At 45.9% G+C, this 26,422-nt stretch overlaps 1 long non-coding RNA gene across 1 annotated transcript; it reads left to right on the top strand.

Moving 5' to 3' along the window:
* Positions 1–11,484: 11,484 nt before the first annotated feature.
* Positions 11,485–21,442, top strand: LOC122174119 (uncharacterized). Its single transcript, XR_006175516.2, has 4 exons — positions 11,485–11,557; positions 17,034–17,146; positions 20,136–20,222; positions 21,051–21,442. It is a non-coding gene; the product is annotated as an uncharacterized LOC122174119 (long non-coding RNA).
* Positions 21,443–26,422: the final 4,980 nt, after the last annotated feature.

Here is a 26,422-nt window from a genome sequence, read left to right as displayed (position 1 = left end):
AGACCTCACATGCATCCTAGTTGCAAGGCCATGCGGTATGGAGCAAAATGGCATCCTCTGCACAGTAGGGATCATTGCAACCCCATCTGATGATGGTGTACCCCATTTGGGGTCATGACCCACAGTTTAGGAACTGCTACTGTACTATTCTGAAGCCAAAAAGAGGAAGAGTTTTTGTTGGGACAAATTAAGTAGGGCAAAAGAGACAGAGGAGACATGTTCCCTTTTATTTCCTCTTTTTACCTTTCGTTGAAGCTTTCTGTTGATACGTTTTTTTGTGTTCTGTTTTTTTAGGACTAAAACTTCTGTCATGGGCCAAAAGGCCTGTTCCCTGCATGAAGCTGCATCAGTCAGAATCATGTGCAACAGTGGGACAGAAAGCCAATTTGACAAAAAGTAGGCATATTTGAAAAACATAGGGGTAGAAATGAGCAAAAAAGTGTGGATTTGGCTGCAGAGATTTTTGACTTTAAACTGAAAGTGTTTTCAAATTAAAATTTTAAAGAGAAATTAAAATTGAGAAAGTGTGCCAAATTCTACAACTGTGGAGAAAGCTTGCTTCCCTCATCACAACTCACTTTTTCATTTACATCGAGTCTTCAAAAACCTTCTTTGCTGGGGAAACCTGAAGATTGTTCATGGCAAACCTAGCAAAAGTTCAGCAGGGAGAAGACCATTTTCCCTCCTCTTTGCAAAGGCACATTTCCTTATTTTTTTGCTATGGCCCTGATTCAAGAAAGCACTGAAGCACATGCGTAAGTCCCACGGAAGTCACCATCTCACTGCACTCTGACTTCCGTGGGATGTAAGCAGGTGCTCAAGTGCTCTCTTAAATAGGAAATTCTTCCTGAATTGGGGTTCATATGCATGTGACTGTTTATACTCTTGATAGTCCCCAGTAGCAAGTCACTCCAACAACAGCTAGTGGTAGGTGACCAGATGTCCCGATTTTATAGGGACAGTCCCAATTTGGGGGTCTTTTTCTTATATAGGCTCTTATTGTCCCCCACCCCCGTTCCTATTTTTCACACTTGCTGTCTGGTCACCTTAGCTGGAGGGAAAATGCTACAGGGACCTATTGTGTCTAAGCTTCAAAAACAGACTCCAATGAGAAACTGGGAGTGGATGGGTCATTATACAAAGTAAACACTATTTCCCCATGCTAATTTTCCCCATACTGTTACTCACTGTTACTCACACCTTCTTATCAACTGTTTGAAATGGGCCATTCTGATTATCACTACAAAAGTTTTTTTTCCTCCTGCTGATAATAGCCCACCTTTATTGATTAGTCTCGTTATAGTTGGTATGGCAATACCTATTTTTTCATGTTCTCTGTGTATATATATCTTCTTACTGTATTTTCCACTGCATGCATCCGATGAAGTGGGTTTTAGCCCACAAAGGCTTATGCCCAAATAAATTTCTTAGTCTCTAAGGTGCCACAAGGACTCCTCATTCTTAGAACTAAGTATAGTATGTATTAATAGCAAGGAGGGGTTTTAATACAAACTTTATATGAAGTGTTCTCTCTGTGTCCCACTTATCAAGTTTTCACTTTGAAACTTTAGCTTTCTAATCTCTAGGTTAAATGCATCAGAGACCACACAGCATTTCTGTCTTGGTTGTCATTGTGAATGGAGCCTGGCAGCAGCAAGAAATATTGAAATCCCTGATGTATTTCTGTTGTTTCTTCAAGAGGGACCATCCCTTCCAGTAATGAAAAATCTTCCAAAAATAGTGCCCAGGGATGAAACCTCACTCATCATATTTCCCAAATTTGGCAGTTATGACAGTTTTATTCCAGTGTATTATTAAAGCTTAGGACTATATTTACATAATTAAACATTGATCTGCTTTTTCTCTTTGCATCTGTCACTCATTTCTGTGGAATACATTAATTCAATCTCTTCTGCATATGTGAGATTTAGTATATATCAGGTGGTGTCACTCAACTGTACAAAACTTTGTCCACTTGTGGAAACGTACATGAAATGTTTTAATCATAAAGTCAATACATTGTTGGGATCAACATCAGAGTTACAGAAGGAAATTTCTGCATAAATAGCAATGCTTTGGTACATCAGTTCCCATACTATTTAGTTATACATATTCAACACTTTGAACAAAGCACAGAGTATAGACACCAGTGGTGTCTGTAGATCTGATGTAAAAAATGCATATATCCCAAAGTAATTGTGACATTTATATTAATAAAATAAATTTTAAAAGCACCTACACGGAACAGTAGACACTTTCACTATATGCAATCAAATCCTACTAGCACAAAATAGCCTCTAGTTCCTCCTCCTTCCCTCAAATGCCCAATCCAGCTACAACTACCAGCCTCTGTTTTCAAATACCAGTTCTGAAGCCTGGGTAAAGAAATGGACTTTGAAGCTGGCTTTGATGTATATTACATATATAAAGGCTTCTCGGTTAAAGGGGACTGTGTAATTCTGTGATAAGTCTTTGGCCTTGAGCCTAGTTTTTTGAGTCCATGTAAGAATCTAGAGAAAAACATTAACAGAACACAATTTTCCTTTGAAGAAAAGCACACCACTATTAAAAGCTTTTGGCAATTGTATTTGTATTATTCACAGTCTGATCCAGAAATTGACTCAAAATGAATATCAGGTGCAAGCCCTAGAACAGGCTGATACTATAAATGATCAAGTTATTGATAGAGATGGAAGAAGGTATTAAAATATATTTCAAATTCCATTGAACTTCATGGTTTTAAATTTATTCAGGGACAAAACTTTTCTACAGTTTTAAGTTTTCTACCATATAAGGTTTCCTTTTAACTGTACACAGTCATGCAGTGGTTGACATCCTCACAAAACTCAAAAGCACTGATTGAGTCAGAATTTGCTTCTTTCAGTGTCAGTTATTTGAGGTTTTCCAGTTAGTTCCAGAAGGGTGGGGTATCATCATTTTAGGATTCTCAAATATTATCAGGAGGAAAATTGTACCCAGAACAGGGTAGCAGCAAGAGGAGTCCTGTGATGCTTTCCAGGGGTGCCCATGACTAGGAGCTGATCCACATCAGGCACAGACTCCACCAGCCCCTGGTAAGCACTACTGTCCAGGTCTCCGCAGGCCTCGCTCTCTCTGTACAGATTAATGATAGACACACACCAACCGCTTCATCCTCCAGAGTGCTCTGTTTCACCGAACACTCAGAACTCTCGGGGCTTGGCTTCACTACCATGCTAAATTGGCATCTCGATGCAGCGGCATCGATTTAGCAGGACTGGTGAAGACTCGAAAAGTCAACATAGCAGAAGTTATGTCAGCGGAAGAGCGTCTCCCACTGACATAGCACAGTGTAGAAATTGCTTTAAGTTGATGTAAGTTATGTCGCTCAGGGGAGTGGGTTGTTTTTTTTTACACTGCGACGTAACTTACGTCGACTTAAGCAATAGCGTTGACAAGGCCTAAGGTCCTCTAAACCCAATGGAAAAGTACACACCAGCTTAGTATATTCAACTGAGGATCACCTCTCTACTTAAGACACAGCACTTAGCTATATTTATAATGAAAACAAGAATAAGTTTATCATCAAAGACAGGATTCAAATGATAATAAGTAATATTATTGGAAACATGGTTACCTATAAAACAAACACATTTTCTAGAGCCTAAACTTAATTCACAAAACCATCCCCTGTCTCCTGCAGGATAGATTACCCCAACTCCTTTTCCCAGCATTTTCAACTAGGATGGCTGAGATCCCCTTTTCATAAATTTAAGCCCGCTGGCAACTTGAATTCATAGACTGAAAGATGCCAGAGCATCTCTTTGCACCCCCACCTATATCAGACCTTCAATTTTTACCAGAAAAGAGGATCTCCCCATTCCCTGCTGTTTACCTCTTCCTGTTAATTTCCTTCTGAAGTCTTCACAAGGTCTTCATTAGCATTTGACTCAGTATGCTAATAGATTTCTATTGTACAACACACAATGGTCCACCACGGAGATAAGTGTCTCGTGCCTCCTATCTGGAGAAGTTTGACTCACTGCACACCTCTGAGGGACCTGCCTTTCACTAGAGGGCCTAGAGAACATAATTTTCAGCATGTATACATAACTCCTTCCATGTTTTGCATAATACCTCTCTCAAGGATTATGATGACCAGTGTGACACAGGCTTTCATGAGGGGCATTTCTTTGATGAACCCAGAGGACACCTGTGCCCTCCGCCTGCTGGTATCAAGAGATCCTGGGGTTACAGGTCACATTTCCTCTCCTGGAAGATGAGATTGAGAGAAGCAAAGCACATAAGCCCCAGTTCTGTCAAGTATTTAAGCACTTGTACATGAGCAGCCTCATTGACTTCAGTGGGACTGCTCACATGCTTAAATGATTTCCTGGATCAGGGCCCTAGAGAGGAGAAAAGAGAGGGACCTAAGAGCATTGGTGGTGGCAGCGTTACCTAATCCAAGGTACAAGGGAGAATTTGTGCCTTGGGGAATTTTTAACCTAAATTGGTAGAAATAAGTTTAGGGGGTCTTTCATGCGTGTTCCCACATCTGTACCCTAGAGTTCAGAGTGGGGAGGGAACCCTGACAGCCCGTTTAACAACTTTTGCCTAGGCAGGGCTGTTTGGTTTTCAACAAGTAACATCATACAAGGGGAGTTGATAGCTTTACATTTCACCATGGTATTATTGACTAGCAAGTTATTAGTTTTCAAATGATACCTCACAAGGTATATTGTACAAAGATATTAGAATAGTGTGTAGGGTGCTTTGAGTCACAGAGATTGTATTGGCCCCTACAAGATTCATCAGCAAGGTTGGAAACTTTTAGATCCATGACACAGCACTCTGCTGCTTGAACAAATGGAGTAACCAAATGCAAAAAATCTACTTCTCTCATACGCATTGATGCTTAAAGGAGAAAGCACCAAGTGAGTCTCCCCATAACTCAGTCAAATGACAGGGAAAAAGTGACGCTGCTCATCGCAATGGCAGCATCTGGTCACCTTTGGCTATTCAGAAGAGAGTCCTCCTGATGCCACACTCTCAGGGTATGTCTACACTATGAAATTAGGTTGAATTTATAGAAGCCGGTTTTATAGAAATCGGTTGTATACAGCCGATTGTGTGTGTCCCCACATAAAATACTCTAAGTGCTCTAGTCAGCGGACCGCGTCCACAGTACCGAGACTAGCGTCGACTTCCGGAGCATTGCACTATGGGTAGCTATCCCACAGTTCCCGCAGTCTCCGCCACCCATTGGAATTCTGGGTTGAGATCCCAATGCCTGAATGATGCAAAACAGTGTCGCGGGGTGTTCTGGGTACATGTCGTCAGGCCCCTCCCCCTCTGTCAGAGCACCAGCAGACAATAGATTCACGCCTTTTTACCTGAGTTACCTGTGCAGACAACATACCACGGCAAGCATGGAGCCCGCTCAGATCAGCTCACCGTCACCATATGTCATCTGGGTGCCGGCAGACGTGGTACTGCATTGCTACACAGCAGCAGCAGCTAACTGCCTTTTGGCAGTAGACTGTGCAGCATAACTGGTAGCCGTGGGGCTGACAGCCGTACAGCTGCATTGCACCAGCCCCTTGCCTTTTGGTAGAAGATGGTATTTTACGACTGGTAACCATCGTCGTCGTACTGCAGTGGCTGTCAATCATGGGCACCTGGGCAGACATGCAACTGTCTCGATGATGATGGCTATCAGTCGTAGTATGCTATTTTCTGCCAATCACCCAGTATTGTCTGCTAAGCACCCAGAAGAGGCTGAGGGCGATCTGGGTGCTGGCAGACGTGGGGCTGGCAGATGTGGGGCTGCATTGCTACACAGCAGCAGCCCCTTGCCTTTTGGTAGAAGATGGCATATTACGATTGATATCCATCGTTGTCATACTGCAGTGGCTATCAGTCATGCTGCACTGTCGGCTGCCAGCTTAAGATGTAAAAAATAGATTTGTTCTCTATTCATTTGCTTCCCCTCCCTCCGTGAAATCAACGGCCTGCTAAACCCAGGGTTTTCAGTTTAATCTTTGGGGTGACCATTCTGTGTGACAGTTGTTTGTGTTTCTCCCTGATGCACAGCCACCTTTCTTGATTTTAATTCCCTGTACCTGTACGCCACGATGTCACTCGGCCCTCCCTCCCTCCCTCCTTCCCCTGGTCCGTCAGATACTAGTTTCGCGCCTTTTTTCAGACCAGGCTCCATAGCTAGCACTGGGATCATGGAGCCCGCTCAGATCACCGCGGCAATTATGAACACTATGAACACCACGCACATTGTCCTGGAGTATATGCAGAGCCAGGACATGCCAAAGCGAAACTCGGACCAGCCGAGGAGGCGATTGCAGCGCGGCGACGAGAGTGATGAGGAAATTGACATGGACATAGACCTCTCACAAGGCACAGGCCCCAGCAATGTGGAAATCATGGTGTTACTGGGGCAGGTTCATGCCGTGGAACGCCGATTCTGGGCACGGGAAACAAGCACAGACTGGTGGGACTGCATCGTGCTGCAGGTGTGGGAAGATTTCCAGTGGCTGTGAAACTGTCGCATGTGTAAGGGCACTTTCATTGAACTTTGTGACTTGCTTTCCCCTGCCCTGAAGCGGCAGAATACCAGGATGAGAGCAGCCTTCACAGTTGATAAGCGAGTGGCGATAGCCCTGTGGAAACTTGCAACGCCAGACAGCTACCGGTCAGTCGGGAATCAATTTGGAGTGGGCAAATCTACTGTGGGGGCTGCTGTGATCCAAGTTGCCAGGGCAATGAAAGACCTGGTGATATCAAGGGTAGTGACTCTGGGCAACGTGCAGGCAATAGTGGATGGTTTTGCTGAAATGGGATTCCCAAACTGTGGTGGGGCCATAGATGGAACCCATATCCCTATCTTGGCACCGGAGCACCAAGCCACCGAGTACATAAACCGCAAGGGGTACTTTTCAATGCTGCTGCAAGCCCTGGTGGATCACAAGGGACGTTTCACCAACATCAACGTGGGATGGCCAGGAAAGGTACATGATGCTCGCGTCTTCAGGCACTCCGCTCTGTTTCGAAAGCTGGAGGAAGGGACTTTCTTCCCGGACCAGAAAGTAACCGTTGGGGATGTTGAAATGCCTATCGTGATCCTTGGGGACCCAGCCTACCCCTTAATGCCATGGCTCATGAAGCCATACACAGGCAGCCTGGACAGGAGTCAGGACCTGTTCAACTACAGGCTGAGCAAGTGCCGAATGGTGGTGGAATGTGCATTTGGACGTTTAAAAGCGCGCTGGTGCAGCTTACTGACTCGCTCAGACCTCAGCGAAAAGAATATCCCCATTGTTATTGCTGCTTGCTGTGCGCTCCACAATATCTGTGAGAGTAAGGGGGAGACATTTATGGCGGGGTGGGAGGTTGAGGCAAATCGCCTGACCGCTGATTACGCGCAGCCAGACACCAGGGCGGTTAGAGGAGCACAGCATGGTGCGGTGCGCATCAGAGAAGATTTGAAAACAAGTTTTGTGAATGGCCAGGCGACGGTGTGAAACTTCTGTTTGTTTCTCCTTGATGAATCCTCCGCCCCCCCACACCCGGTTCACTCTACTTCCCTGTAAACCAACCACCCCACCCTCCCCTCCCCACTTCGAGCACCGCTTGCAGAGGCAATAAAGTCATTGTTATTTCACATTCATGCATTCTTTATTAATTCCTCACACAACTAGGGGGATAATTGCCAAGGTAGCCCGGGATGGGTGGAGGAGGAGGGAAGGAAAAGGACACACTGCATTTTAAAACTTTAACTCTTATTGAAGGCCAGCCTTCTGATGCTTGGGCAATCATGTGGGGTGGAGTGACTGGGTGGCCGGAGGCCCCCCCACCGTGTTCTTGGGCGTCTGGGTGAGGAGGCTATGGAACTTGGGGAGGAGGGCTGTTGGTTACACAGGGCCTGTAGCGGCGGTCTCTGCTCCTGCTGCCTTTCCTGCAGCTCAACCATATGCTGGAGCATATCAGTTTGATGCTCCAGCAGACGGAGCATCGACTCTTGCCTTCTGTCTGCAAGCTGACGCCACCTATCTTGGGTGAGTTCGGGGGTTACTAGTTCCAGGTCCAGGGTAACAAACATATCCTGGCTGTTGGGGAAACCGGTTTCTCCGCTTCCTTGCTGCTGTGAGCTACCTACATTACCTCCATCCTCATCTTCCTCGTTCCCCGAACCCTCTTCCCTGTGTGTTTCTCCAGTGAGGGAGTCAAAGCACATGGTTGGGGTAGTGGTGGCTGCAGCCCCTAGAATGGCATGCAGCTCCGCGTAGAAGCGGCAAGTTTGCGACTCTGCCCCGGACCTTCCGTTTGCTTCTCTGGCTTTGTGGTAGGCTTGCCGTAGCTCCTTAATTTTCACACGGCACTGCTGTGTGTCCCTGTTATGGCCTCTGTCCTTCATGGCCTTGGAGACCGTTTCTAATACTTTGCCATTTCTTTTACTGCTACGGAGTTCAGCTAGCACTGATTCATCTCCCCATATGGCGAGCAGATCCCGTACCTCCCGTTCGGTCCATGCTGGAGCTCTTTTGCGATCCTGGGACTCCATCACGGTTACCTGTGCTGATGAGCTCTGTGTGGTCACCTGTGCTCTCCACGCTGGGCAAACAGGAAATGAAATTCAAACATTCGCGGGGCTTTTCCTGTCTACCTGGTCAGTGCATCTGAGTTGAGAGTGCTGTCCAGAGTGGTCACAATGAAGCACTGTGGGATACCTCCCGGAGGCCAATAACGTCCAATTCCGTCCACACTACCCCAATTCTGACCCGCAAAGGCCAATTTTATCGCTAATCCCCTCATCGGAGGTGGTGTAAAGAAACCGGTTTAAAGGGCCCTTTAAGTCGAAAGAAAGGGCTTCGTCGTGTGAATGTGTCCAGGCTTAATTCGATTTAACGCTGCTAAAGTCGACCTAAACTCGTAGTGTAAACCAGGCCTCAGAAGTTTGAAAATATTTAGCATTCTTATTCTCAGAATGCTGGAGTAATGCTGCACCATTCTGTCAACACAGTGACTGAGCCTGTCACTAGAAAAAAAAAAGTTACCCAAGCTGCCTTCAAATTCACAATATTGTCTGACACTTTCAGGATCCTGAACTTCTCCATGGCAGAGTCTTTTTTTCCTTTGTCAATTATTGCACTGAAATATTTAGGTCATCTAGTAAATGGTTAGCTCAAGCCTCTCCCTGAAGTTCAATTTTTGTTAACAGGATGCAGATCAAGTTAATGTGCAAGTAACAGTGAGGCTCTGAAAGCTTTAAGACTGACTTGCAATCATCACAGAATGTGGGGGTATGTATATTCTTACTTTGGCACTAGTGAAGAATGATCCTCAAGGGGTTCAATTTCACCCAGTTGTTCAGATTTTTAAACAGATTTGGACCATAGAGATTTTGATGAGAAACTGGGCTGAAAGTCTGATAGCAATGGCATTTCTCCTATGATTGCTGATACCATATTTCTTGCTTCCAGCTGAGCCACAAGTGTTGTATACCACTAGAGTGTCCATTTTTGAGGGATTTTGATTATGATATTTCTGATCTTACTCAGAAGCAGAAAGGCCAGTGAAAGTAATAAAAATATTCTGAACCTTTTCAGATCTGAGGTTTAGATTTAGCTCAAGTTTTGGGCAAAGGATCACTTGCCACCAGAATACTTTCCCCAACACTGTTCTTGGACTCAAAACAGTGATGGGCAGCATGGTGTGGAATACCTATGACTGTAGAGACCTGGAATCGCATGTGCTTATCTAACGCTATGGTACAGCTTGTATGCTCTCCAAAAGGTTTAGGGTAAGATTGATAGAATGTTTCATAGCTTGCTAAACATCCCCTTTCGTATGATGTTAGGGCGATCCACAAATGGAAGGCTCCATTCACATGCATAGTGTGTTCCAGTGTTTTTAAGTGCTAATATTTACATTGGGTCTGTACATTAGAGGTCTAGTCACAGCACAACACCACTCTCTTGAGATTCCCTCTGAAACCTATTTTCCACTCAGCTTCTCTAGAACTCAGTTTGACTCCAGACTGTCACTGAGATCTTTATTTGGCATACATCAACACTACACTGAGTTGATTAGATGCGTGGGATAGGTGGATGTAAGGTACAATCACAGCTCTAAAGTTACTCAGACACCCTCTACCTGTGTATTCATTGCACATTTTGTTGCAATTACTATACAATGCATTACACATTTTTGGATTGGATTGGTTACTTTGCAGGAACCAATCCCTGTGCAGCATGCACTGTCCATACATTGTCCATGTTCGACCTACTCTTTACCTCATCTGTCTTTTTAGTTTCTTCACAAATATAGGAAGCTACTACAGGTAGTATTCACTTCAGCTACAGCATAGCTTTTCTGCCTAAACCACATCAACAACTACTAGATCAGGGCTCTTTGAATGAGTGTCCCTTATAGGCCATGCCAGACCATGCCCCTTTTTTAGGGAATTCTTTTCTTATTTATATACCGCGTATGTGATTTTTCTATGTAAACATATACAAATCATACAGAACACATGCAAATGCTTAAATGAAATGTTTATTTGGATGAAATAGCTAAAACTTCAAAAATATCCAAATTCATATTTAAATTCAGAGAAGTTTGGGAGCTGAAAACAGAAACTTGTATTTACTATTTTACTAGAAATTATGATCCCATTTAAACACAATCAATAATATAAAGCTTACCCTAGGCAGTTTATCAGCTGATACATAAAAAATATTCTCTTTTCACATTTTCACTTGCCCATATTCATTTTGTTCTGTTTCTATAACTATAAATTGAAGAATTACTTTTGTCTGGATACAAAAGAATGTCTCCTAAGTGACAGTTACATTTTCTGAAGTTTTCTCTCTTTAATCCCTATCAGGATTTTTTTTTGTAAATGCACATCCTGAAATCCTGACTAGTAAGTGAGAGATTTGTTATGCTTGACATTTGAGATACATGTTTTGCCTTTTGTTTTGGGGCTTGCTTTAAAGGGCAGTGAACATCAAACCTAATCTGACTTCTAATGACTCTAGTAAACACGTCTGAATGAATAAATGCCAAAACATTTAAAATACAGTGTTAAATGTACTTGCTTCTGTACAGAAAGAAAGGCAAAACTACTGCACTAGTCAGACATTGCAATTTATAGACAAAGGTGACATTTTATATTTATTTAAATAGTCTTGTCTTGACAATCTACTTGTCTTTGTAAGGCCATTTTTCTCTCCAAATGTTATCTTTGTTCACGGCTGTATGGTATGCATTGCAGACATTTGGAACAAAATCAGTATCTTTCACGTTCAAGAAAATAAATGTTAAGGAATGGCTCATTTTACTTCACATACCTGTTACAGGTGCAGTGAAATTTTACAGGCATATGCCAGAGGAATATTATACCTTATCAGGTATAATATGATGATAATTCCTGATCAGTTGTTAAGGAAACTCACTGGATACACATTTTAAAATTTTCCCTGAAGGGAGAAGGGGAAGGAGGAGGGAGTCAGACAATCTGGATGAATCCTTTGAAGTGGAAACAGAGTCCTAGTCTCATCTGGTGAGTGGATTGAAGACTTGCTTACAGATTGAGTTGTCACTCCCAGGGAGTAAATAGAAAGTCTAGATGTGCCTTTAGACAGTTGACCCAGGTTGCCAAGGAATAATATCTCCAGTTTTTAAAGCAGCAGTTGGAGGAAAACAAAATCTATTTAATTAGTTTTGAACAGGACAAGTTATTATAAGTGGGTCTGGTATCACTGGTCCAGACAAAGCATGACAACCTAACTCCATTTGTTCAAGCAGCAGAGTGCTGTGTCATGGATCTAAAAGTTTCCAACCCTGCTGATGATGTAAAGCTATCAACTCCCCTTGTATGATGTTACTTGTTGAAAACCAAACAGCCCTGCCTAGGCAAAAGTTGTTAAACGGGTTGTCAGGGTTCCCTCCCCACTCTGAAGTCTAGGGTACAGACGTGGGGACCTTCATGAAAGACCCACTAAGCTTATTTCTACCAGCTTAGGTTAAAAACTCCCCAAGGCACAAATTCTCCCTTGCACCTTGGATTAGGTAACGCTGCCACCACCACCAAGTGATTAGACAAAACTCAGGGAAAGGACCACTTGGAGTTCCTACTTTCCCTTAATATTCCCCCAAGCCCTACACCCCCTTTCCTAGGGAGGCTTGAGAATAAACAAGATGAGCACAAACCAACTTGGGATTTTTTTAGACCACTAAAAAAAACCAATCAGATTAAAAAAAAACAGAACTTTATTAGAAAGAAAAAAGTTAAAAGAAGCACCTCTGTAAAATTAGAATGGAAGATAATCTCACAGAGCAGTCAGATTCAAAACAGATTTCCCTATGGGCAAAACTTTAAAGTTACAAAAAGAAAACCAGGCAGTACAGAGAAAATCACAAGCCAAAATAAAAGTAAGCTAACGCATTCCCTTGCTAGTACTTACTAATCCTAATGGAGCTGGATTGCTTGCTTTCTTGATCTGTCTCTGGCAAGCACACAGAACAGACAAAGAACAGACAAAACAAAGCCTTCCCCCCCCTCCGCCAGATTTGAAAGTATCTTGTCCCCTTATTGGTCCTTTGATCAGGTGCCAACTAGGTTACCTGAGCTTCTTAACCCTTTACAGATAAAACGATTTTGTGCCTCTGGCAAGGAGGGATTTCATAGTACTGTATACAGGAAGTTTGTTACCCCTCCCTTTATATTTATGACACGGGCCTATCCTAAACAAAGGAATGTGTGTTTACCTCAGTTTGCACAAACAGTTATCAGAACCATCAAGACAGCAGGAGAAGAAGATTGCAGGAAACCAAACAATTTGCATTTTAGCAAACAGAGGCATGTGGGAGGGAGCATGGAGCCTCCTTCACCACCCGACTCTATGTTGCCTGTCTCACTGATTGAATAAACTTTACTTTGAGGAATAAGCTTCAGAAGAATCCATTTCAAAGATTCACTGGACTATAAATTAAAAAAAAAAAGAGGCAGAAAACTTCAAGTTCTCTCTTTCATATTGCTGAAAGACAGATGGTCAGAAAAGTTATCTTGAACAAAGCCTTGAACTGAACCTTGCTAGATTGTTTTAGACTTTTAAATGCATGTTTCCACTTCATTTGTTTGAAACCATTTCCAACTTTCTCTTATACTTGAGCTCACTTAATATCTTGTCTTCTTTTGTTAATAAACTTGTTTTACTGTTAATCTAAACCAACAGTGCTGTGTTTGTACTAAAACAAATGTCAGCTCCAGTTAATGTGGCAAGCTGTGGGGTTTTGTCTCCTTAAAGGAGCAAATGGATTGTATTGCTCTGAGTTGAAACAGGACTGGACATTGCAGAGCACACGGTCTGGGGAAGTTCAAGACTGGGAACATGTTGGAGGCACCTGGTATCATTAACCAAGTCTAGTAAAGACAAAAGTGTGTCTGTGATAATTGTTAGCAAGATAGTTGGATTCAACCACCTTGAATCAGAGCTGTACAGCACACAGAACATGAAGTGCACGCTGGCTGTGAGTATGTCCCCAGCAGGGAGCCACAAGTAGCAGAAGCATGTTGGGGCACTCGGAATTATAATACAAGTGGTGACACAACCTCTCACTGGTCCAAATTTCACCCAAGAATGTGACAGCCACATGATGGAATTTATCTTTTCAGTTTGCTTTATAAAAACCTATGAAATTATACACAAATCCTGTTAAAACAATGTCATAAAGGTAGTAAAGTCAAGCACTTAAAAGTTAGGAAAATGCCTGAGTTAAGATTGCCTGTGCAACCTTAATTCAGCCCCTTGTACCATCATGAATGCACAGTCTTTACACCATTTCATGTTATTTTCACTCCCTCTCCCAGGTCCCTACTATATTTAGGATATGTGTGTACAGTAACTCCTCACTTAAAGTCATCCCGGTTAACGTTGTTTCATTGTTATGTTGCTGATCAATTAGGGAACATGCTCGTTTAAAGTTGTGCAGTACTCCCTTATAACGTTGTTTGGCAGCTGCCTGCTTTGTCCACTGCTTGCAGAGAGAGCAGCCCATTGGAGCTAGCTGGTGGGGGCTTGGAACCAGCGTGGACCAGCAGCCCCCCTATCAGCTTCCCGCTCCCCTAAGTTCCCTGTGCGGCAGCCGCCCAGCAGGCTATCAATTGCCAGCAGTTCAGATGTCCCTCCCCACACTGCCATGTGCTGCTCCTGCCCTCTGCCTTGGAGCAGCTCCCTGGAGCCTCCTGCTTGCTGTGCAGGGGGGGAGAGAGTGCAGCTAATGTCAGGGTGTCCCCCTCCCCCCTGCTCCTGCACTCCACTTACCCCATCTCCATAGGGGAGAGGGGAATGACAGGACAGGGCTCAGGACAGAGGGAGCTTCCTGGGAGCAGCTGCTGTCTCAACTTGCTGATCTACTTAAAAAGGCGGTGTACTTAGAGTGGGGTCAGCCTATTTAAAGGGGCAATCTCTCTCTCTCACACAGGGTGTGTGTCTCTGTCTGCCATGTGGTCTCCCCTCCCTCCATTCGTGCTGCCTTGTAGAGTGTGAGGCTACATTAACAACAATGAATTAACCCTTGAGGGCTCAGCCAATTGATAGTTCATCATTTAGCAGTAAGGCATTCCCTGGGAAATATCCCACCCTCTTCCACTCTCTGACTTCACCACCTCAACCAACCTCAATCATCATCGCTGTGCACAGCATTAAATTATATATGTTTGGTGAAAAAAATTTCCCTGGAACCTAACCCCTCCCCGACCCATTTACATCAATTCTAATGGGGAAATTGGATTTATTTAACATCATTTCACTTAAAGTTTCATTTTTCAGGAACATAACTACAACGTTAAGTGAGGAGTTACTGTACTTCAGACATACTTGGGGCAGCTAGCCCCTCCCACCACTCATGCCACCATGACTACATTTCTATTTTTAGCAAGCTCTCTCAATCAGAGCTCCTTGAGCTGGAAACATATCTTTAGTGCACAGCTCGGACAGCACTCACTCAATGAGCGACTATTCAATATTTTGTTTTCTCTTCGTTCAGTGTGGCACCCACTAATTCTATCTTCAGAGCAGGATTTAAATTATGTCCTCATAGGCTTTTCTATGGTGCTCATCACTATAGGTTCCCCTGTGAGGTGAGAGACTATTATCCTCATGTTACAAATGGGGAGCTGAGGCACAGAGTATCCATTAATTCTGGGTGCCTGAGATACCTGGGACCTGATTTTTTTCTGTGTACTTTATACGTACAAAGTGCTATATAATGCTAAGCACAGCTCCCAAGGATTTCAGCTGCCATGGTGAGTGTTTAACACTTCTGCAAATCTGGACCCAGGGTTTCAGGTTGGACATCTCGAAAATTCAGAACATAACCCAAACTAATTGTAAGTGACTTGTCCAGCATGTCACAGGATCTCTGTGGCACAAGTAGAGAAGAGTCAGTTCTCCAGGGTGACATACAAGTGTTTTAACCATGAGACCCTGCTTTCTCTTCCTGCAGTCTCCTAACTTATTCACTACTTATCTTCCAACTTCTGCAACAAATGAGGCAGGGGTCCTACAGACAATATCCTCCTTCACTACAGAGCCCTGATTCATCCGCAGAGAAGGTTCACATTGTGCATTGAATGAGGCAGGCGTCTTGGAGAGAAAAGGGTTTATCATGTAATTATAGACTGTATCATAATGCGTACTCGAAAGGGGGCTGAATTTAGCATGCACAGACCTGAGGAAATGGAGCCATGTACCCTGTATTATCTTTACCATATTATGTAAAGTGCTAGAAAGCTCAGCCCTGCAATCTTTATTCAGGCAAAAAACTCTCATGAAAGTCAAATCAGCATTTTGTGTAAGAAAGAACTTCAGGAATGGGCCACTCATGAAGGAAATTGGACATTAAGAAACCCGATCTAAAGTCCATTGAAGTCAAGACTCCCACTAACTTCAATGGACTTTGAGTCAAGCCCTATATCTGCAGAGAGCTGTAAAATGGAGTTTAACAATGGAGATGTATGAAAGAGTTGTATTATAGTTTTCTCAGCAAGGGCATTAATCTTGTCTGTTTCCTCCCCCTCTTTAGCAGGCTTATACTTAGGCCAACAGCCTATGCTTTCTCAGGGTGCTATAATGCATTTTATAGCCACCTGACAGGTAGGGCATAAGATCAACATCTTGTGAGCTATTCTCCTGTGCTAGGACAAGAACATCTTGTCCTCAGTGTTCTGTCTCTGATAACCTTAGTCCTCTCATTCAGTGGGCTATTATACAGGTTGTTACCATTTAAGACACCAGGCTGGCTACTACAGCATTAATGAAACAATACCACCAGTGAAGAGGAAATCATAAAAGAATCTAGAGTGACCCCACACAGCACAATTTATTGGATAACAACTAGAATTGGCAAAAGCTATTTTACAAGAAACTTTTTAGTTCATTTTAAACAAAGCTTTGCTGCAAGGACATTTCCAGCTGTTTCAGTCAGACACAGGAATAAAATAAAAGGGACAATGGAGAACATAGGTCAGGAGGGTAATAGAGGGCTAGATTGTGGCATTCAGCTACAGCCCTGAGTAAGAGGCTCAGAAAACTCACAATAATTCCTAGGGCACTGATCTTGCATAGGAGATGGAGGGGACCTAGCTTTAGTAAATTAACTAGAAATTTGATGAAATTTTTTCATTAGAAAATGCTGATTCATCCAAAAATATTTGTACTTACATTGCAACTGTGATTCTCAGATGTGTTGTTTACACAGACACCATTCTAGATGCTCCATAATCTTTTTGAATAGCAACATCCATTGTTGCTGTGCCAGCACCCTAATGTGCCCTCACAACCACTGTAGCAGAGGGTGTAAGGGGCAGGGTGGCCTCAACCACCACTTAGTTCCTTTGGCAATAAGAATCCCAAGTGGATAAGACTCCAAATTGGTGGGCAGGTTATGCAATCTGCATGAGTAGCACATCTCAAAAGAACCTCAGTTGCTGTAGGGTAAGTAAGAATTCTTTCTTTGAGTGATTATCCACACAGATTCCACGCTAAATGACTGACAAACAGTTCTCAAACATGGAGGTGGAAGTAAGAGTTCTACTTAAAGAGTGACTGCAGGACATCCCTATCACAGCTGGCACCCAATCTGGAAGGTAAGTAAGTATGAACAGAACTCAAGATATACCTACATATTTCAGATAAAGGTATCTTACTCAAGCAAACAGAGAGGCTGCCTGAGGCCTAGTGCAGTGAGCTCTAATGGGACCCTTTCATAAGCAGAATGTGAGCAGTCTAACCTAGCGGACAGAGTGGGAGTCTAGAGCCAGACAAGGACTGGCTACCAGAACTTGAGAGCCCAAGGTAGGCCAGAGGGCAACTGGGAGTCAAGTGTCATGAGGGAGGTCAGGTCAGGATACTAAGAAGTCAAAAATCAGGCAGCACAGGGGAAGCCAGTTGCACAAATGACTTCCTGGACCCCTGCTTGGTTTACATAGAAGTAAAGAAGAGGAGGTTACTCACCCTGTGCAGTAACTGACGTTCTTCGAGATGAGTGTCCCTGTGGGTGCTCCACTCCAGGTGTTGGTGCGTCCCTGCGCCTTCGCTCGGAGATTTTTCGCAGCAGTACTCGTACTGGCCACGCATGCGCAGAGGCTGCCCCCGCTGTGAGTCTAGGATAATAGTACGCATGCGTGGCCAATCTCCTCAGTTCCTTCTCTACAACGGAGGCTACCCCAACTCCGAAGTAGAGGGGAGGAGGGTGGGTAGTGGAGCACCCACAGGGACACTCATCTCGAAGAACATCAGTTACTGCACAGAGTGAGTAACCTCCTCTTCTTCTTCGAGAGATGTCCCTGTGGGTGCTCCACTCCAGGTGACTTAAAAGCCGTGTGCCTCAAGGAGGTAGGGACTTCGGATCTGATAGGAATGCCGTAGATAGTACCGCCCTGCCCAAGCGTATATCAGATAGAGGGCCCTGAATAAGGGCATAGTGTTTAACAAATGTGTGTTCAGAGGACCAAGTGGCTGCTTTACAGATATCAGCCAGGGGAACTTTGTGTAAGAATGCAACAGAGGCAGCCAGAGATCTCGTGGAGTGCGTTATGACGCCGTCTGGAGGTGTAACCTTCTTCATCTGATAGCACAGCCGGATGCATTGAGAAATCCAGCTTGAAAGTCTCTGGGTAGAAATAGGGGTACCTTTGGAGCGCTCCACGATGGAGACAAAAAGTCTGGAAGAATTTCTAAAAGGTTTGCTTCTATCCAAATAGAAGGACAAGGCCCTGCGTACATCTAGTGTATGCATTGAGGCTTCGAACGAGTTCACGTGTGGTTTTGGAAAAAAGGTCGGTAGGTGTATTGGCTCATTAATGTGGAATGACGAGTGTACCTTTGGAAGAAATTTGGGGTGTAACCTGAGGGTAACCTTGTCTTTGAAAAATAGCATATATGGTGGGTCTGCCATAAGAGCTGCTATTTCTCCTGCCTGTCTGGCAGATGTAATTGCCACTAAAAATGCTGTTTTCATCAAGAGGTGTAAAAGGGAGCATGTGGCTAGGGGTTCAAATGGTTGTTGAGTTAGGCAAGATAGTACTAGATGAAGGTCCCACGGGGTGGTAGGTGGTGTAATGTCTGGGTATAGGGTTTGGAGTCCCTTGAGGAAGCGCTTGGTGATAGGATGAGCAAATACAGAAGTATCATCAATTTTGTCATGAAAAGTTGTAATAGCAGCTAAATGGACCCTGATGGAGCTGAAAGAAAGGCCGGATTGCTTAAGGTCCAATAGGTAGTCAAGTATGAGCGGAAGAGATGCTGACGTGGGACCAAGTTGTTTAGCTGAACACCAGTGTGTGAATCGTTTCCACTTACGTAGATAGGTGGTGTGAGTAGATTGTGTTCTGCTATGTAGGAGCACTCTTTGAACTTGTTCAGAGCAATCTAGTTCGCTTTGGGAGAACCATGTAGGAACCATGCTTTGAGGTGAAGCATGGACAGGTTGGGGTGGAGAAAGCGGCCATGTTGTTGTGATAGGAGGTTCGGGATGAGAGGCAAGGGGATTGGTGGTCGAATCGACATTTTGGTGAGAAACGGAAACCACGGCTGTCTGGGCCATGACGGGGCAATTAGGATCACCTTGGCCCGATCTGTTCGTATTTTTATCAGGACCCTGTTGAGAACCGGTATCGGGGGGAACGCATAGAGTAAGTTTTGGTGCCATGGGATCATGAATGTGTCTCCCAGGCAATGTTTGCCTAGTCCAGCTCTGGAGCAAAAATTGGGACATTTCTTGTTTTTTGCGGTTGCAAAGAGGTCTATTGCTGGGTAGCCCCAAATGCGGAATACGTTGTGAATGGTGTGCTCGTTTATTTCCCATTTGTGATCCCAGGGGAAACGTCTGCTTAGTTCGTCCGCTGTGGTATTCATCACTCCGGGAAGATAGGCCGCTGATACCCGGATGTTGTTCACAATGCACCAGTTCCAGAGTTTCATAGCCTCTGTGCACAGCGAATGGGATCGAGCTCCTCCCTGCCTGTTCACATAGAACATGCATGCAATATTGTCTGTCATTATGCGTACGTGTTGATTCTTGATTAGTGGCAGGAAGTGACGGCACGCATTGCGAATGGCTCGAAGTTCTAAGACATTTATATGGAGAGAGGTCTCGGTTGAAGACCAAATTCCCTGGACTGTGTGGTGAGACATGTGTGCACCCCAGCCTGTCAGAGATGCATCGGTCATCAGTATGAGGGATGGAGCCTGCTGAAGAAAGGGGACTCCAGATCAGAGGTTGGAGTGAATTGTCCACCACTGTAGGGAATCTTTGACTCGGACAGGTATGGGGAGAGTCTTGTTTAGAGGGTGCACATTCGGTCTGTACACCGTGGCCAACCACGCTTGGAAGCACCTCATGTATAGGCGTGCATTTTGGACGACAGAGGTGCACGAGGCCATGTGACCTAGTATTTGTAGGCAGTCTCGGACAGTCACCTGGGGACAGTTGCAAATCCTTGTGGCCAGTCGGCTTATAGAGTTGAAGCGGTCTGGTGGGAGAGATGCCAACCCCGTCCAGGAGTCGAGATATGCCCCTATGAACTCCAGATGTTGGGTGGGGTATAATGTGGATTTGTTTTTGTTTATTTGCAGTCCTAAAGATAGGAAACAGTCGATGGTAAGTCGTGTGGATCAGAGAGCTTCGTCGAACGTTGAAGCTTTAAGGAGGCAATCGTCTAGGTAAGGAAATATTACGACCCCTTGTTTTCTGAGGTAGGCTGTAACTACGGCTAGGATCTTGGAAAAAACATGGGAGGCCGTGGACAGTCCGAAGGGGAGAACCCTCTATTGGAAATGTGTGGAGCCGAGAGTAAAACGTAGGAAACATCTGTGGGACGGGTGTATAGTCACATGAAAATAGGCGTCCTGTAGGTCGAGGGCTGAAAACCAGTCACTCTGCTCCAACGCCGGGATTATAGTGGTGAGAGTTACCATCTTGAACTTTTGCTTTTTGACAAATTTGTTGAGCTGCCTGAGGTCGAGGATTGGTCGCCATCCCCCATTTTTCTTCTCTGTTAAGAAATAATGGGAGTAAAAACCCTTCCTTCTGTGTCGTTCTGGCACAGTTTCTACTGCTCCCAGTTGAAGGAGATGCTGCACTTCTTGGAAGAGTAATCGCTCGTGAGATGGGTCCCTGAAGAGGGATGGGGAGGGAGGGAGGGAGAGGAAGGGGATGGTGTGTCCAATTGTAACTAGCTCTATGACCCACTTGTCGGATGTAATTTTCTACCATTGATGAGAGAATGGTCGTAGGCGGTGTCCAAAGATAGGTATGCCAGCTGAAGTGGGAATGCTGTTTTCTAAACCCTCGACCAATGCTTCAAATCTGCCTATTAGTTGGAGGGGGCTGCGGCACCCCTGTAGAATTAGGACGACGACGCTGGAATCTTGGTCTTTGGCGTTGTTGTTGCTGTTGTTGCTCCTGTGGTCTATAGGAGTGTTGTGTAAATGCAGGGTAGCGTGGACGTTGATAAGGTTGGTATCTATATCATTGCCTTCTGGTCGCAGGTGGCTGGAGACCTAGGGACTGGAGGGTTGCCCTTGCGTCCTTCATTGAATGAAGCACGTCGTTCATGGTGGAGGCAAAAAGTTTTTCCCTGTCAAAGGGAAGATCTTCAATGGTGCTCTGAACCTCTCGAGGAAAGAAAGAGGAGGAGAGCCATGAACCCCGTTGCATGACCACTGCTGTGGCGGTCGACCTTGCTGCAGTGTTAGCTACATCGAGGGCCGCTTGAAGAGCGGTACATGATATGGTTTGTCCTTCGGACACCAGAGCTGTGAATTGTTGTTTCTTCTGTTCTGGGATGTCATCAATAAAATCCATGAATTTATTATAGTTTTTGTGGTCATATTTTGCAAGGACTGCAGTATAATTAGCTATGCGAAATTGTAGCGTCGAGGATGCATATACTTTACGACCAAAGATGTCCAGGCATTTACTGTCCTTGTTGGCTGGAGTGGAGCGGGAGTACTGTTGTTTGGCCCTCTGGTTCACTGCATCTACTACCAGTGAGTTTGGCGCCGGATGGGTAAAAAGGAATTCAGAGCCCTTTGAAGGGATGAAGTACTTCCTGTCCGCTTGTTTACAGGTAGGTAGGCTTGTGGCTGGAGTCTGCCAGATGGATTTAGCGGGTTCTAAAAGGGCTACGTTGATTGGTAATGCCACTCTAGAGGAAGAAGAGGGCTGTAAGATGTCTGTTAGCTCATGCTGTTGTTCAGTGACTTCCTCCAAGTTAATTCTCAAGTCACTGGCAGCTCTTTTAAAGAGGTCTTGGAATTTTGCATAGTCATCCGACGGTGTTGGAGGAAGGGGAAGTAAGGGTTCCTCAGGCGTTACGTCCGGCTCTGCTGGAATAGGAGCAGGACTCAGTTGCTCCTGGAAGTGTGACGGTGCCGCCTGGTATCTTGTGTCACTGGCAGGTCCGTCAGGTGGCGGTGCTAGACCGGTGTTGCGCCTGGTCGAGGTGCCGTAGCGCACGTGTTCTCGAGGGTACGATGCCCATGGTGCCCAACATTGCCATGGTGGTGGGTAGGGCATAGGTGGTGCCATCCAGGGGTTCACTCCCCATGGGGCAGGATCCTGAGAATAGGCTGAGGTAGTTTTTTTGTAACCTCTGTTGATTGGGGTCTGGGAGTCTTGATATGGAGAAAAAACTGCCTGTGGATCAGTTTCCTCCTCACTGGAGGAAGGCTGTTCAGATCCTGACTCAGGCATTGGAGAAAAACAGGCATTTATCAGGGGAGACTGCAGACTAGGTGATACCAATAGATCTGTTGTCTGAGTGAATTGACAAGGTGAGGCTCCTGCGTGAGGTGAAAACTGTGGAGGAGGAGGTTGCCATGAGGGAACATTCCTCTGAGCAGGGGTTTTGCCTTTGATCTCCCTGTCAGTCTGTGCCGCGGTTGCCGGTGCCGTGGTCGGTGCCGGGGGGGCAACATCAGCCTGCAGAAGGTCAGGCAGGGCGGGAAATATCGGCACCGCGTCCGTCGCGGTGCCGAACGGTGCCATAAACGAGGCAGGCAACTGAAAGCCTGAAGCCTCAGCACTGGAGCCTCGCGCCGCCGCTGCAGCCTGAGGCGACTTTCGTGCGGTGCCTGAGGAGCCCGGCTCTTCAAAAGTGCTGAGGCGAGGAAACACAGGCAGGGAAACTGTTGACCTGCCTGAAGAACTCATGTGCCTCACCAACTTCTTTATTGGAGAGGGCTGCCCCTTTTTTGTAGATTTCTTCAGTTTTTTTGAAGCAGGGGGGCTGTGGCGGGCAGCAGAGCCGGAGTTGGCGCCTGGGTCTGAAACTGACCCGATAGACTTTTGCAGGAGGAGCAGTTTCAGTTTAAGCTCCCTATCCTTCCGTGCCCTGGAACTGAGTTTGGTACAGTGGGCACATTTTTGGGGAATGTGGGTTTCCCCCAAGCACTTTATACATTGAGAGTGGCCATCAGAGAGCGGGATAGCATCCTTACACGTAGAGCAGCGCTTAAAGTCTGTAGAGCCGGGCATAGTAGAAGCGGCTGCGGCTGAGAGAATTTTTTTTTTATAACAGATAAAAGAACTAATGAACTACACTAACAAGAACTGACAACAAACTAACTACTAGAATAGGGAATTGTAGCAAGAGTGAGGGATTTCCTAACGAGTCTGCTGAGCTCCGTCTCAGGCCGGGGACGGTAGAGAAGGAACTGAGGAGATTGGCCACGCATGCGCACTATTATCCTAGACTCACAGCGGGGGCAGCCTCTGCGCATGCGTGGCCAGTACGAGTACTGCTGCGAAAAATCTCCGAGCGAAGGCGCAGGGACGCACCAACACCTGGAGTGGAGCACCCACAGGGACATCTCTCGAAGAAGAACCAATCAGATCCCAGGACTGGAGTCTTCTTCCGAAGTTGAGCTTTGAGTTCTGGTGACTGTTACCCAGGGCCGGTGCAACCATTTAGGCAAACTAGGTGGCCGCCTAGGGCACCTAGTGGTTGGGGGCGCCTAAAAGCCTACTCAGGTGAGAAGGTGGAGTGGAGGTGAGCTGGGGCGGGGGGGGCGCGGGGAGGGCCGCCCGCAGTAACGGGGGAGGGGCGCACAAGGGAACCATTCCCCGCCCCAGATCCCCTCCACTCTGCCTCCTCCGCTGAGCACAAAGCCCCCGCTCTAAGTCTTCTCCAGTCGGCGCCGCAAGCCTGCGAGGGGAGGAGAAGTAGAGCAGCGCTGGCATGCTCAGCGGAGGAGGCAGAGCTGAGGTGAGCTGGGGCGGGCTCCCCTAGCAGGGTTCGCTTCCGCGGCTGGGGGTCTCCCCAGGCGGGGTTAGCTGCCGCAGGGAGGGGCTCCGCAGGTGGGGTTAGCTTCCATGGGGGGGGTGGAGTCTCCCTACGCGGGGTTAGCTTCCACAGCGGGGGTCTCCCCAGGCGGGGTTAGCTGCCGTGGAGGCGGGCTCCCTGGGTGAAGTTAGCTGCCATGGGGGGGGGCTCCCCGGGTGGGGTTTGGCGGGCTCCTCGGGTTGGGGGCTGGGTTAGCTGCCATGGGGGGGTGGAGATAGCTGCGTGAGAGGGGGTTCACAAGGTGAGGCGAAACTTCCTTGCACTGGCCCTGCTGTTACCAGATTACTGGGTGGCAGGTTGAAACATATTGGCTCCTAAGAGCCTTCTGGACCAGAGTTTGGAGACCTGTGGGACACCCTCTGAACAGTGTTGGACTGGAATTTTGCGGTGGCTCCTATGGAACACTTGTACATTTTTCCAATGGCTCCCGGGTGCACTCCTCAGAGCCATATCCCTCCCCGTTGATAAACCGGGGAGGCTGTGATACTCTGTTCAGACTCCAGGACCTTGTAAAACACATAGTCCTCACAACCTTGAACCTGTCCAGGATGAGGCGGCGGCAGCTGGGTCCTGCATGAGAAATGGATTTTCGTGTCAGGTTTCAGAAGTGATACCTGAAACATTGGGTCAATCTTCAGAGATTAGGGTAATTGCAGTTCAAAGGGACTAGGTTGATCTGTTGCTGGATCTTAGGAACTGAAAGTCCAGCGTATGAGTGGGTCTGTATATGGAGGTGCTCTGCGCAGAGCCATATTTTTCCCCGCTGAATAGGTGAGACCTTGCTGTTGATGCTGATCCACGTACTGTTTGTAGTCTATTCTGGCCTTTTCAAAGTGTTTCCTCACCTTTCTCCTGGGTCTGGTGAATCTGCCCCACTAGGTCTCAGGCAGCCAGCTTCAGAGAGAACATGGGTAGTTGTGGGTGGAAGCTATAGCTGTTTTTTTAAAAAGGGGGTGAGGGGTTGACCTATGGATGTATGGTCTGCATTCTTATATGCAAATTACCCGTAAGGGAGAAATGAGAACCAATCATCCTGGTGATGATTGACATATCATTGTAGATACTGCTTGAGGAGCTGGTTGGTCCTTTCCATTTGGCCGTTGGACTGGGGATGATAAGTGGAGGAAAGGCATGTGCAGACCCCCATACCAGAATTGAGCCATGATGTGGGACTTCTGATCAGAGATAATGCACTCAGAAGGCCATGGGGATGGACTTCATAGCTAATCCATAGCTGGGCCATTTCCCCAACGTGGGAAGAGGAGGCCTGTACAGGGAATGAAGTGGTTCAATACAGTCAGAATTGTTGTAAATTTGTTGGACTCTGGTAATTCTACAATGAAGTCTGTGGTGATGGCTGCCCAGGGATGAGATAGGGTGCTCAAGGGCTGGAGGTGACCACAGGTTTTGTGGTGTGGATCTTGGTGTGGAAACAAACATTGCAGAAGGCACTGAATGACTATTATTTGGCATAACCTGGGCCACCAAACAGATAGGGATATTAGTAATTGGGTCTTAAAGTATGCCAAATATCCTGCTAGTCAAGAGTCATGGTACAGTTGCCAGGCCACAATTCTTCTAGGACCTTGGGAAATAGATGCAGTCCCTTGTGTATGTGATCCCATCCCAGGAGTGATCTGTAGTTACTTGTTGATAATAGCTTCTTCAACAGGAAGAAATATTGAGGCAGAGTGAATCACTGCAAGTATACCCTAGTGAAGAGCTGTGCTGATAAAGTTACAGGGCTTGAGAATGAGGGTTGGTTCCTGGCTGAGGCCTCATGGGTTGGTACCATTCCCAAAGACAGGGCTTCAGCCTGGCCATTTTTGATTCCAGAGCAGTGGGATGATTAAATCAAATTGGGAGAAACTACTTCCCACCAGAACGGTCACTGGTTTAATGTTTTCATGCTATGCAGGCACTCCAGTTTGTGATCAATGAATACCTGGACTGGGTGGTGAGCTGCTGCCAGATAAAGACCGCCTTTTCATAATGGCAGTGCTATCACCAGAGTTCTTTATCTAGTATTTCATAGTTGAACTCTGCTGGGGTGAGCTTCCTCAAATAATAAGTGCATGGGTGTAATACTTGTTCGGGTCCAAGACATGGGGAAAGGACAGCCCCAAATTGCCAGACTGGAGGCATCAGCTTCTACCATGAAAGCTTGTGACACATCTGGGTGAGCCAATATGGGCAGAGTGGTGAAGGTAAGTTTCAGCTGACTGAACACATAGTGGCCCTCGGGAGACCAATGGACTTAGACATTTTTCCAGGGGACAGCAGTGAGGGGCTCAATTTGGTACAAAAAATAGGGATGAATAGTCAAAAATGAGTTAACCCAGGAAGCATTGCAGGTCACATACCACGTGGGGAATCTACCAGCCTTGGATGGCTTGGACTTTGCGCAGGTCCAGCTGGATTCCTTCTGGAAATAAGAAAGTCCAAGAACTCCATGGAGGCCTGCTGGAAGGCACATTTTTTGAGTATGCTGCCCTAATTGTGCCAGGACCATTTGGACAGCAGCATTATGCTGTATAGAGTTGTGAGAGAAGACTAGTATATCATCCAGGTAAA

This window comes from Chrysemys picta, chromosome 7 (assembly GCF_011386835.1).
Source record: "Chrysemys picta bellii isolate R12L10 chromosome 7, ASM1138683v2, whole genome shotgun sequence".
NCBI classification, from domain to species: Eukaryota; Metazoa; Chordata; order Testudines; family Emydidae; genus Chrysemys; species Chrysemys picta.
This window is presented reverse-complemented; position numbering and strand designations above follow the sequence as displayed.